The sequence below is a fragment of the Carassius gibelio genome, chromosome A20, assembly GCF_023724105.1.
Source record: "Carassius gibelio isolate Cgi1373 ecotype wild population from Czech Republic chromosome A20, carGib1.2-hapl.c, whole genome shotgun sequence".
In the NCBI taxonomy this organism is placed as follows: Eukaryota; Metazoa; Chordata; class Actinopteri; order Cypriniformes; family Cyprinidae; genus Carassius; species Carassius gibelio.
The window spans coordinates 14641578-14655076 of record NC_068390.1 but is presented as its reverse complement, the minus strand read 5'-3'; the positions used below and the strand labels follow the sequence as shown (position 1 = coordinate 14655076).

Sequence of the window (13499 nt, the reverse complement as noted above, 5' to 3'; positions counted from 1 at the left end):
CATGATGGGCTGGTCACACTTCATTGCCGAATCTTGCGAAACAGAGAGAGAGAGAGAAAAAAAAGGCCATTGTGTTTTCAGATTACACTAGATTAGGCACCAGGAAAGAAACCTAAAACAACAGGCATGAATATAATGAAGATGTACACTACCAGTCAAATGTCAGTACACACTTGAGTGAATTTATGAATCCCATGATCTTAGAAATATTTCCTTCTGAAGTCTAATGCTTAAACATTTAAAATTAGGTTAAGAAAAAGCTAAGCAAAGAATAAGCAAAGCAGAGCAGAGCAAAACAAAGTAAAGTAAATATTAAATGAGTTTGTCAAATAAACAAAATAAATAAATAAAATAAAAATATAATAAATATGACAAGAAGAAAACAAACAAAAACCAAATTCATGAATTGCACTGACAAGTGAAGGAAAAGCAGTTAACAAATGTCCAGACTAGGTTATGAGTGGTGGTACATATCAAGGCATCTTAAAGAGATCTTTAATGGCTCAGAAGATGTTCGGCTAGTACAAATCTTTGAAAGCCGGTCAAGTATGTTACATGCTTGTGGGTAGGTACTGCGTCCGGTGCAATGAGGCTTAACTGATTTTGCATGTCGTAAACAGATGCACACATAGTTAGCATAGTTCACATGCCAGAGTTAAGACTGGAACCTCTCTGTGTGCATGTGTATGTCGACTCGGCATGTATTCCAGGAAGAGAAGGGGTCCGCTTGGAATGTTTTGTAGGGGCAACATGGTTCCAATTTACCCCAAAACCTCCCCCCTTCTTTACTCCACTCTTCTCCTGCAGTGTTCCCCAGGCTCGATGTCCGGACAAGGGGGTTCAGTGAGTTTGTATTTGAGTGTTTGTGCTGCATTAATACTCTGACCTATGGAGGGCACTGTTGGTCTGCAAAGACAAAATATTTACCCATTCCCACCAAAACCTCTTTGTGCTGTCTAGTGTGTATGTGTGTATGTGGTAGGGGAAGTCAAAATACATGACTGAGCACTTAAGAATGGACTTCAACTGACTAAGTATGCCTGAACGCCGTAAAATAGGTCTTTATGCACGCACAGACACTAAATTGCATTCAAGATGGTTCCAAAATGTGATTAGCAATAATTAGATGCTGTTTCTCAATAATGTTTTGGATGTGCCGTAATGTAACGCACTTTAAATAAAATCCCAAAACAATATGGAGCCAAAGTTTCACCCCACAATTTTACACAGATGTGCTGTTATGATGTCAATGTCATAATCATTGAGATGGGCTGATTGATTTAGTAGACATTGATTAAGTCTGTGTTTATCAACAACAGGAAACAATCAACCCCCACTCGATAGCAGCATTCAGCCCAGGTCAGTTATTCTTCAATTACGCCCACTTCCAAGACTAATGACACTATGCACACATATGCTTGCGCACACAAGGAGACCTGGCAGACGCTTCACTGGAGAGGTGTGTGTATTTTCCATGCTAATTACAATCTGTAACAGGACTCTGAGAGAAAAACAAAACTAAAATAAGAAACAAAAACAAGCAGAATTCTTGATTCATCATAAGAGAAACAACAAGGCACACGGATAGTCCAGTTTTTTTTTCTTGTCAGGATTTGATAAAGGAATGAGCAAAGGAAATTGGAGTGCAAAAAGTTTCTAAATCTGAAGAGTATCTCCAAAGCGAGCCTGCCTTTTCACTTCAAAGACAAATGTCATCTGTATCTTAAAGAGATTGGAGAATGACTGCTATACAAGTATCATTTGGAGAAGTACGGGAGATATAGATCCATAGAGAATGGGATTATTTTATTGCCGATTTTAGTTGATAACTGCAGCTAAATATTATATCCTTTGACTTGGTATTTTGTGATATAATGGTTTTATCTAACTCTCTCTCTGTCTCTGTCTCTCTCTCTCTCTCTCTCTCTCTCTCTCTCTCTCTCTCTCTATATATATATATATATATATATATATATATATATATAAGAATATAAAATAAGCAGTTTTATATATTGTGCACACTACCGGTTAAAAGTTTGGGGTCAGAAAGATTTTAGGCTGCATTTACTTCATCAAAAATGTATCGAGGCGATAGGGATGAGAGACGTGCGGATCATAATCCAAAGGGCTTGACAAGAGAGGTAATTCAATACAATAAGAAATAGTATAGGCGAGGTGCAAATGCAGTCTGAAACAGCAAGGCAAAGGGTTATCCAAGATACACAGGCAGAAGATCAACAGGCAAGACTTTGACTAGACTAAAGAACATTTATGCTAAACAGCATAAATGCTTAAAAAATACACGGCAGTTCAAACAGGATCTGAGTGGGTGTTATATAGTGTGTGTGATTGGTTTCAAGTGTGATTAGTGAAATGGCTGCTGGGAAATGTAGTCCGGGGTGACATGTGAAAGTCTTTAGATTTTAGAGAGAGTCATTACAATGAAAGAGTGACCTGTGGTGGTAATTGGACGGAATTCAATGAACCAGATTCGTGACAAACATTTTTGTCAAAAAATAGTAAAAAACAGTAGTTTAATTACAATTAATTAAACAAATAATTAATTTGTAACAATTAATTACAAACCTTTTTTTTTTTTTTGCTACTGTTATATATTTTTAAATACCATTTATTTCTGTGACTGCAAAGCAGAATTTTCGGCAGCCATTACTCCAGCCTCCAGTGTCACATGATCATTCAGAAATTATTCTAATGGGATGATTTACTGCTCAAGAAACATAAAAAAAAAAAAAATATCATTATTATTATCAACGTTGAAAAAAGTCATGCTGCTTTTTTTGGTACTTTGGTATATTTGTTCAGGATTGATCAGCATTTATTTGAAAGAGAGATCTTTTGTAACATTATAAAATGTCTTTACTGACACTTTGAACAATTTAATACATCCTGAAAAAACTTCTTTTAACTTCCTAAGCCTAAAATGTGTATATTAACAAAAATATTAATGTAAATAGTAACTATATTTACTGTTTGACTGATATGTTGAGTGGTCCGGTTAAATTTACAGACATTTTATCGGCTATCATCTCCCTCCATAAAGATAAGCATAATTCTGCTAAAATCTTTAAGATAAAAATACAACACACATAAAAGCAACATCCCGTTACATTAATCTAAAAAATACTGGCACACACAAACTCACAAAAACACATCACAAATCTCTCTCATCTGTGCCTCATTTTGTTTCATGTGAGACTCCTTGAGCGGAAGATAAATCCCGGAGAGCAGACCTTCAACACACAATGAATGGGAGCACAGTCACAGGTTCAGGAGCAGCTGCTGGTGCACTCACAGCTCGCTGGGGGTTTAGAGTTTCTCCATGTATCAATATAGCATGTCTTCATATCATTTAAATCAACTTATTCCCCAAGATCCATTTCAAATAGATTGACTTGACAATCAATACAGCTAGATGAGGCGACGAGACGAGACAAACCAAGATGAAAGGAAATGAGAAGAGGAGACACAAGATGAGAAGACGAACTGAGATGAGAAGGAGGAGAAGAGTGGAGAAACAATATGAGGAGACACAAACTGAGATAAGAGCTAGTTGAGATGGAGGTGTGGTGAGAAGAAGATGAGGTGGGATATGAAGTGAGACAAGCAGAAGTGAGATGAGACAAGATCAAATTAAATTAGATGAGAAGAGACAGGTTAAGATAAGATAAAGAAAAAAGCTCTACATTTTTAAACATGTTGCAAAAGCTATTAACAGTAATTTCAAAAGGTCAGAGTTGTTTGTGTGACTGAAGTGTGCCTGTCACCATAACAATCCACCTGTCAATCACAGACAGGAAACTAGTGGGAGGGATATAGCAGGGGCTAAAGTGAGAGTAAACAATATGATCTGTCAACAAAGACTCGATATTCAATGCTAAGCATGACAAATGTGACAAATGACAATGACATGAAAGTCACTCTTTTTAGCCATAGTGAAATAGTGACATATGTGTCTTCTCTCTACTGTTGTTTTCTCACAGTGTAGTGTGGTCCATTTCTCCCCCCTCTACACACACACTACCACTTTCATGGCGATCTCCTGAGCAGCTCTACTATAGTGCTCATACAGGTTTAATGCTGGCTAAACAAGGCACACAGTTGGGTAGAAGGTAGTAAAAAATAGGGCTGAAGTATGGAAGTTGTGTCAAATACCTTTACATAAACAAGGGCATAGTTGGAGTGTCCCACACACACTAAATCAAAGCAACCCCACTCTACTGCAGAGCCAAGAACAACCTTTTACACCAGTCTGACTGGAACACACCTGACCACACACATACCTGTACACACAATCATCCAGTTCTAAAACAGATTCTTGGCCAACTGTAAATGTCTATTTGTATTACTGGAGCGGGGAATAAAGACAGGTTGGTTGATGTTGCAGTAGAGCAGAGCGTGAAAAACAGCCCTCATTTAGCTAACCAAATGTGAAGTCCTGAAATCGGATTTAACCAAAATTTCACACACAGCACAATCCACTGCAGACTGCATATGTTACGATTTCGAAGAACATAAATTCATCTCCTTAGTGAAGTATTTCAGACCCAACCTACCAAAACATCAGACATAGCTTTCTTTACAAAGACACTCAGATTTCTCCCACAACCACACTAAAAACACAGAGAGATCCGGACGTTTCCCCAGTCGGACCTGAATAGGCACAGTGTACAACCAGACTGTTGGGGTTCACACAGGCAAGGAAGATTTCAGGCTGCCTGAAATGACCACCCATAACAACACTAAATCCAGCGACCCTGAAACAGAGCCTACAATTACAAAGGGAAACACCATACAATAAAGAGGGCAAAATTAGCCAGACAGGCCACAAGTAGGATCTTAAAATAAAACCTTTGATAAATATTTTTCAAAGCCTATAGATATAGCTGGGCTAGAATAACACCACCTGAGCTGACAAGAATAATACCAATATCAGCACTGCAGGGATGGGACACAAAAACCCAGTCAGAACTATTATTATTAGTGGTGTTTGATGAGACAAACATCTCTATTAGAATTTCTTACTAGAGTTACAGGCTTAACAGTAACAGTCACTTATAGACTCCTGTTCAAAATAATGTGTTCTACATAAGAAACAAGTTTATGTTTCACTGAATGTATACCAGAGTGCTGCATATCACAAGCGCATTGCTGCAAGCTTGTGTTACCAAGCAAGTTTACTAAATCAGAAAAGTCAAACATAGAGTATGTAACATACATGTATACATACATACACACAGTATGTAACATACATGTCAAAATGTATTTTGAGGTCATAGTATTGTGGAAGGATCCACACAATTTGCCCCATAATCAAAATCTGTGTGAAAACGAATGAAGGTTGCTACTGTTTTACTGACACTTGTGTTAATTTCAAATGGAATATCTATGCATACAGTAAAATGTACACATAGTTGTGCTTTCGGGGTTATATCCTTTTAAAGTTTAGCATGTAACTCACTCTGTACCATTTGTGCTACAGACATGAATACTATCTCAAATATAGTGCAGGGTTTTGAGGTATGCTTTTTTCTTTTTTTAAGGATTAGACTTACAAATTTAAACCTGAACAAAACAAAAACAAATGACTTAATTTAAGGCATGATTATCAGAGACTTGTATGCAACCATTATGGGCTATTGATTTTGGCCAGCAACACCCCAAACATCCTAGCAAAGAGCTAAAAAATACTTTAAAAAACAATTTACAGACATAAAAATAACGGCTACTATTAAAACTTAAAGCCAAAAGAACCTATTCAAAAACATTTTATCCTGCAGTTCTTTAGAAAACCAGTCATAATGTAGTCTAGCAGTAAATATGTTTACATGCCCAGTTTTAATCAAGCTACTTTGTACTCAAACTACAGTCTTCATCTGTCTTTCCACGTATACATATAATACGTATACAGATAATGCCAAACCGAGTATTTAAAGGTTTAAATACCTTTAAATACTCTTCTTCTTCAATGGTTGTCTTCAATGAGCAAAAACAGCATGTTACTCCTCTCCCTTCAGGTTACACTGGCTACCAGTAGCCGCTCGCATTAAATCAAGGAACTGATGCTTGCCTACAGGACGACCACTGGCACGGCACCAACATACCTAAACTCACTAGTTCAATCTTATGTGCCTTCCAGAAGTTTGCCCTCTGCAAGTGAACGACGCCTTGTGGTGCCATCCCAAAGAGACACCTGGCTACGTGTTCTGTACTAGACTAACTGAGTATGGTCATGGCACTTGTATACTGTTGTTGTTCTCTTGTTGGTGTGATTGCTTCTATTGTTCTCATTTGTAAATCGCTTTGGATTAAAGCGTCTGCTAAATGCCTAAATGTAAATGTAAATACACTTTTTGTGCCATCTCTGTCCTTTAAATACTGGTGCACAAAGCAGGGACCACCTCTAGGACTGATTAAAAAATATACATGCCGGACGAAGCTGAGCTATAATTAAATTATTCAGAACTGTCAGTCCAACATCACAAAAACCAGAATGGTAAAATTTCAGTCTGACTCAAAAATAAAAAATAAAACAATCAGATTATTTCAGTTCTGACTGTTCAGTTCAGACTGAAAAATTTACTTTTAAAGTATATGTTAACCCATTCATTGTGGCAGCGAGTTTTGCACAGACAAAAACCACTCTTAGGTATAGAGGAATGAAACTATGCTTAAGGACATCAAGAGTCCAGGGAGTAGATTTGCTCTCCTGAGGATCTGATGGGCCCTATCAGAATACATCAAAAGCTTTGATATTTGCCTGGAGCCTGTCTAGACTCTGCTAAACAAACACTAGGCTTGTGCCTCGCTTCCCTGCTGAGTTAAAGCAAGAAATCCCCATGCTCACATTGAACAGATTTGACTGCATGGAACTGGACTAGTTCTCCTCCACAGAGTTCTGAAGCTCCAGCCGAGAATAAGCTGGCCTGAAAAAGGGAACCAGTGTAGATACTGTACAGAGAGAGAGAGAGGACAATATATATATATATATATATATATATATATATATATATATATATATATATATATTTCTTTTTTTAATCCGGAAACATAAATTAGAAACATAAGGGAGGTGAAAAACACTGAACATGACATTCTAGGGAAAACTAAAACTACACACAGCAACACAAAAACATTCTCTAATGAGCAAACGATCATTCCTCAGTTAATGTGCAGATCACGTCATGACAGAATGAGCACATATTGAAGTAATTAGCGCACGACTACACAAATACTAACAAATAACTGAAAACATTAAAAGACTAAATCTAACATCTCAAAGCAGTCCGTAACACTCTGAAAGCACATGTTTTAAATATAATTCTGATAAACCATAGTAAGATCAAGTGGTATCTGTGGATACCATACTGTCGTAATTCCACTTTCAACATTTTAAAAACCTCCTTGGATTATGTGCTCCACATGGGGGTGATTTATATACAGTTAGGAATGAATCTAGAGCGTCAGGTACACACCACCTCATTTCTGCATTTGGATGCATGTTCAGGATTATTTAAGATCAGAGCTTGTTCTTTATAGTCCTTCTAAAAATATGATAAGCCTGTCAGATGAGTCCCTGCTTCACATTGCTCTATTCAAGCACTTGATCAACCAAGTAAAAGGCGTTTTTGCATAAGGCCAACATCTGCATAGACTTTAAAACACATATCTCATTAAAAGATAGGTATCTGTTAAGTGGTTTTGTGCTGAACAATAAATGTTTTGCAAAAGATTCAGAGAAGGTCAGAAAAATGGTAGTGTAAAACTAAATTCTGCCTGTTCTTGCTGTAAAAAAACCCCAGCTATCGTTATATGTGGCCCTAAATGATAAATACAATGTTACAAATGTGTGAAATATGGGCCTTTCAAAGCACAAAACAATACAAAACCAATTCCAAACCCTGTTAAACATGCGCTTTTGCACACAACCAGTTACAGAAGGCTTTTCAAACGGAGACTTGTCCTATTCAGTCTACACACCATCTGGCTAACAGTGAGCTCTTGTATATTTATATGGAGGTCTTAAGAGTGTGTTTGTACTCAGCACTGTAGTGCTACTGTAACCAGCTAATGAAAGGATGTGGTCTTGGAATACGCCATGTGTCTGTGTCCGTGTGAAGGTAAAACAACAGCTTCAATGCTCTCAACAACAGTTATTGAACATGGTTGAGTATTACTTGACAAATAGCCACAATGGGAGACCAGAATGGAGACAAGACAAATCTGGCAGCTTTGGCAGCACAAAATGTATAAGGTGAAACTGGTTTATTCATTGATATAGCTCATAAGAGAACTTAACTCAGTCACTCCGGACCGGAGCCAAATTATTTCCACAGCCAAAAGTGCTCTCTGAATCCCTGCCTGATGGGATCTGGAAAGAAAAGAGACATACGAAACACGTTCCTCCTTTTAACAAACCTTCATGTCTAACATGTGGTTTAGACCTAATGGGTCGTAAACAGTGTTTGGGTTTCCATGCTAACGCAATTGACTTCCAGATGAAGTAGGTTTAGTTTTGACGTTGTTACTTGCTTCAAAAAAAAAAATCTTGTATCAAGAGAATATTATGTCAAATTATGATGATCCACCACAAAATCATCTGCCAGAAAGGTTATATGGTGTCAATTACCCCAAACATTTGAACAGATGATGCTTTCACTCATGAGTTCAACCAAAGGGCATAAGTGCAATACGTTTAACAAACATTTCCCATCGAAAAAACATGACTGGGTTCATTTAGGAAAAAACATTAGTTTCCATTCAGACAGTGAGTGAGTTCACAAAATATGTGTTAAAACAATTGAGCAGCATGACAATATTACACAGAACAGCAGAAATTTGGGGTCATTCATGACCACATCCCATCTCATAGGAAATGACTTCGGCAAAAAACTCCAACAAAGCCATTTAGTTCTTCCAATACACATTTATGATGACTAAAGAAATGATGGTTCTCCATTAAAAATTCTTGGCTGAGCCTCGTTCCTGTACCAAGTCTCATGGTGTCCTCAGATACTGTGAACACACAGACTTTAAGAACAGCCGTGATTATGCAATATATTTCTCTAAACCTTTACCAGAACTGAGGTTTTTGGTCTAAACCAAACTACTACAGTAGGGGGACATTCCCCTTGAAGCAGTGATGGCAAAACCATCAGACAGACGGGTTAAAAAATCTGATGTGTAAATGCAGCTTAATAGAGCTGTTGTGGTCTATTATGTCCATAATATTTATCAAAGAGAAGAAATGACAAGAAAAAAAGTCTTCTGCTAGTGAAGATTCTGAATTCTGAAGTACTCTCTGTTCTATTCAATGTCATTTGTTTTATTTTAATAGTGTCTCTTTACTTGTAATTTCTGAAGCTATAATTACATTTTGGATGTGTGTACATGTTTATTTATATTTATAATTAATACATTTGATAGCTACATGAAGTACTATATATCAAAATATACTTGTTTTAAATTAAAATAATCCACCCCAAACCTATTATAATCCTGTCATTATTTATTTCTATATATGCATAGAGTATGTTGTAATATTTATACATATGCACATCATACAAATATTACTTTTACTCTCAGCACAACTCTGTATACATTGGATTGATTTTAAAAACTTGAATATATTTGAAGTGTGCACCAAACATACACCCATAAGAATATAGAAGTATCGGATCGGGACTCGGTATCGGCAAATACTCAATATTCAATAACTCTGATCAGATTGAAGGCACAAAAAACCTCATAAAAACAAAATTTCATAAATGTTTTCTAACCCAACAGTTGGGTTCCATATTTGACCAAAATTTAGGTTAAAACAACCCAGCATTTATTTATTTATCCATTTATTTTTGAGTGAGTACATATAACAAACTTTACAGCAATATATTTAATTACAATGCTCCAAAAAAAAAAGATTCCGGTAACTTAAATCACACACTGTATCTCAATGAATGAAATATTTACACATCTATTGATTAACACACATTCTATACTTTAAGAACAAAATTATGTGACAACAGCAAATCATCAGACCTAAAATCTAGTTTAAAATCAGTCTAGGTTGATCCAACTTTCACATATACTCAGTGTGAACCTGGCCTCATCTCTGAAGAGAACGGAACCCCAGAGGCGGACTTGCCAATTCTGGTGTTCTCTTGCAAATGGGGGTCTTTTTCCCCAGGTCCCAATCGAGGATGTCAGGCCCTCGTGAAATCTGTTCCTGACAGTTTGGTCAGAAACATGCAAACCAGTAGCCTGCTGGAGCTAATTTTGGAATCTCTGGCAGTGGTTCTCCTGTTCCTCCTCGCACAAAGGAGCAGATAATGCACCTGCTACTGGGTCGTTGTCCTTCTATGTCCCTGTCCAGCTCTTCTTGTGTAATTGCATTTCTCTCTGTATCTCCCCCATGCTCTTGAAATTGTGATGGGAGACGCACCAAATCTCTTCGGGCAGTTTATCTCCTCTCATCATCATCCCCTCTTGTCTCTCTGTCAATGCTTCTTCGCTTCGCTTATGGAATGAGAAAACTGGTCAGTAAATCTTCTTGGATACAATTTGAAGAATATGTTCACAGCTTCATCCAGGTTGACTGAAGTTTTGAAGAAGTCACTCAATTTAAATGTAAAAACATTTTCAAAACAAAAATATCAAGGAAGGAATTTTATTTCCATATTTACAGGTTATCTGCAGGAATAAAATTATTAAAAATATATCATACTGTCTTAACTGTTTCGATTTTATTAGGCACATTAGCTTATTGCCGCTCAACCGGTTCACATTTACAGCTCTAAGTGTTTGCTGTGTAAAATCATGGCACACTGGCTATTAAAAACACTAATTCATTCTCTGCCACTTGGTGGCGCTTTTGGAACGGCAGAAACAGATGTTTATATGGAAATTGTTAATTTATCAGGCATTATAGGAAAGATAAAATTAATTATGCAGTTTTGACTTTGAAATGTGCAGCGCTCATATTTACTAAATGAAATTATGGCCTTAATCATCACATTAATCCATTAAGAAAATCTTGTATTTTTAACATATTTAAGGCCTCTTGAAATTATGATTAAGACATTTCTTATACCATTTTAGGCATTTAATACTTTTTATAGCTTTAAATTTGATACAACCAAATTTAAGTCTTTTTAAGGACCTGTGGAAATCAGGATTAGGACTTCAGTTTGGTTTAGATCATTTTTATTTGGGAGATTTGAATTATTGGCCATTGTTATTTAAAAGAAAATGTATTACATTTGTTTATATATTTAAAAAAATATATATTAAAAAAAAAACACACATAAACTGACGTAAATTCTGGACCTTTGGCAGTGGGGGATATGGGGTGGATTGTTCGAGCTACCCGAGCCCCCCTGAAAGATGTAATCAATTTTAAAACATGTTAAAAAATTTTAATACTGAAAACTAAAATAACTTTAAAAAGTACTCCAGCTGTAATTCATCCACAGTGTAAAGACGATCTCATTGCATGTTCATCGTTTGGCCTTTACAATAGAGCTTTTGGGCATTTTCTGAACCGACTTTAGTTTTTTTAGATAAATAAATTAACTTTATGATACCACGTCTGCATGCCATAGCATTGTAAATGCTCTTACTGGTTCTGTGCCAAGCAGCCTGGTGCCAAGCTGCACTTGTTATCATTTGTCTGCTTCAGGTGTGTGAGCTCTAGCATGTCCACCTGAATATCAGTCACATGACCTGGCAACTGTGGCAACACGGATAGGATGTTCATAACCAGACTGTCACCATGGTGGCCAACAGCTTAGATTAGGCAAAAGAGAAACAGAGGAAAAGGTATTTTGAATGATTTTGAAAGGGCACAGAATAACAAGTTAAACTGTTATACGCAACCATGATGTGACACCACAAGTAAATAGATAAAAAATGTACTTATATATTTCACAATATTTTCTATTCGTTTAGTCACAGTACATTAAAACAATTGTTAATTATTACAAATTTTGTAACAATATATTTAAATATGTAAATAAAGGATTATCTAAAAATGTACTAATTTGAATTAATTTCTAGAACATAAATCTGAATATTGGATAAAGCCAGTTTCAAAATTTGTTTTGCTGACAAATTAGAGATAAATGATTTACAAAGGGAATTTTACATTTCTTTGTTTCTTTGTATCATGCCATAAATAATGGCATGACACAAATACTTTAAACAGCCAGAGAGAGAGAAAAAATTATATTATTCACCATATTTTAAGAATAAAATGTTCAGTTTGAAAAATCAATTAAATGATGTGTAAACAATCCCTCAGTAAAAATCTTCAGAATATAGATGTGAATACAAAAAGTGTGAGTATAAGTGCTATTAAAATGAATTAAAAACTTCTGGTTCATTGAAGGAGAAAAAACTTTTTTTTTTTTTTTTTTTTTTTGAGAAAGCAGCCTAACACAATGTCATTGAAATGCAAATAAGGAAGACATGTTATGGGAGTCCATTAATCCAAAATATACAAAAATGACCAGTGCATGAAATAAAAAAACTAATAAATAAAACATGGTTTTGCCTGTAGTGCATTGACATAAGTACTAATGACTGAATACATATAGCATTTAAACAGACTGGACTACACCTGTAAGATCAAGAGTTCTGTCAATAAACACTATTGATGCTTTATTCAGGGCTGAATTCCTCCTGGTTTTGGCCTGTGGATGACTGGCCAGCTCACCTGCGATCAGACGGCTCATCGGACTCACAGAACAGCTCTCCTCACGGGTACCGATGAACTCAAACAGGGTGTTGATGGCTGATGCGAGAGATTTAATCTGAATCTGCAGCTCAGATGACAGAGAGTGCATATCCACATCCATTCCAGCCTTTTCTCGTTGATGGACTCAAGATCCACTTTCAATAAAGGGAAGAGATCAGAGAAAGCAGACAAAAGGTGAAGGTGCTGTTTCAGAGGGGGCGAAGACCACAGGCGAGTAGGCTACGCATCACCTCAGCAGTATAGTTCATATATCACCCATCCACTCACACAGTTTCTCTTCAAACCGCTCAATCACCGGGTTTTCCTCCAGATCAGTGGTCACATTATTCACAAGGAGGTGAATGAAGTGCGGAATAGTTGTGAAAACCACGCAGTAATGGAAGCGACTGAGGGAAATCATGTCTTTGATAATGTCTGCCGTTTTACCTTTCAGCACGGTGCTGACCACAAACACAGCTTTGGATTAATTCTGTCCAACTGCTTCAAAGCTTGATAACTGTTTGATGTTTCGAGCTCGAGCCAGAAGCGCAGCTCCTCCCTTGCAATGCAGACTCTCAGAACAGCGATCATCCCTGAAAACAACAGCATTTTTTTTTTTTTACCTTTGACAGAACCTTTTCCCACGTCTGACCGGGGAAACACGTGACTCCGTCCGTGGGCAACATATTTCCGTAAATGCTGGCGTTTCAAACTGAGACGAATGATAGCAACAGCAGAACTGTCAAAC

General features: G+C 36.7%; 1 protein-coding gene and 1 pseudogene across 1 annotated transcript in view; both read right to left on the bottom strand.

The window, feature by feature from the left end:
- LOC127938228 (sec1 family domain-containing protein 2-like) overlaps positions 1–12877 on the bottom strand; it is a 30573-nt gene extending 17696 nt beyond the window's left edge. Inside the window, exon 1 of the mRNA XM_052534691.1 lies at positions 12731–12877. The gene's annotated coding sequence lies outside the window, so the exon portion shown is untranslated. The remainder of the gene's footprint in view (positions 1–12730) is intronic.
- On the bottom strand, positions 11809–13437 carry LOC127938226 (sec1 family domain-containing protein 2-like; annotated as a pseudogene).
- Between the last annotated feature and the right edge of the window lie 62 nt (positions 13438–13499).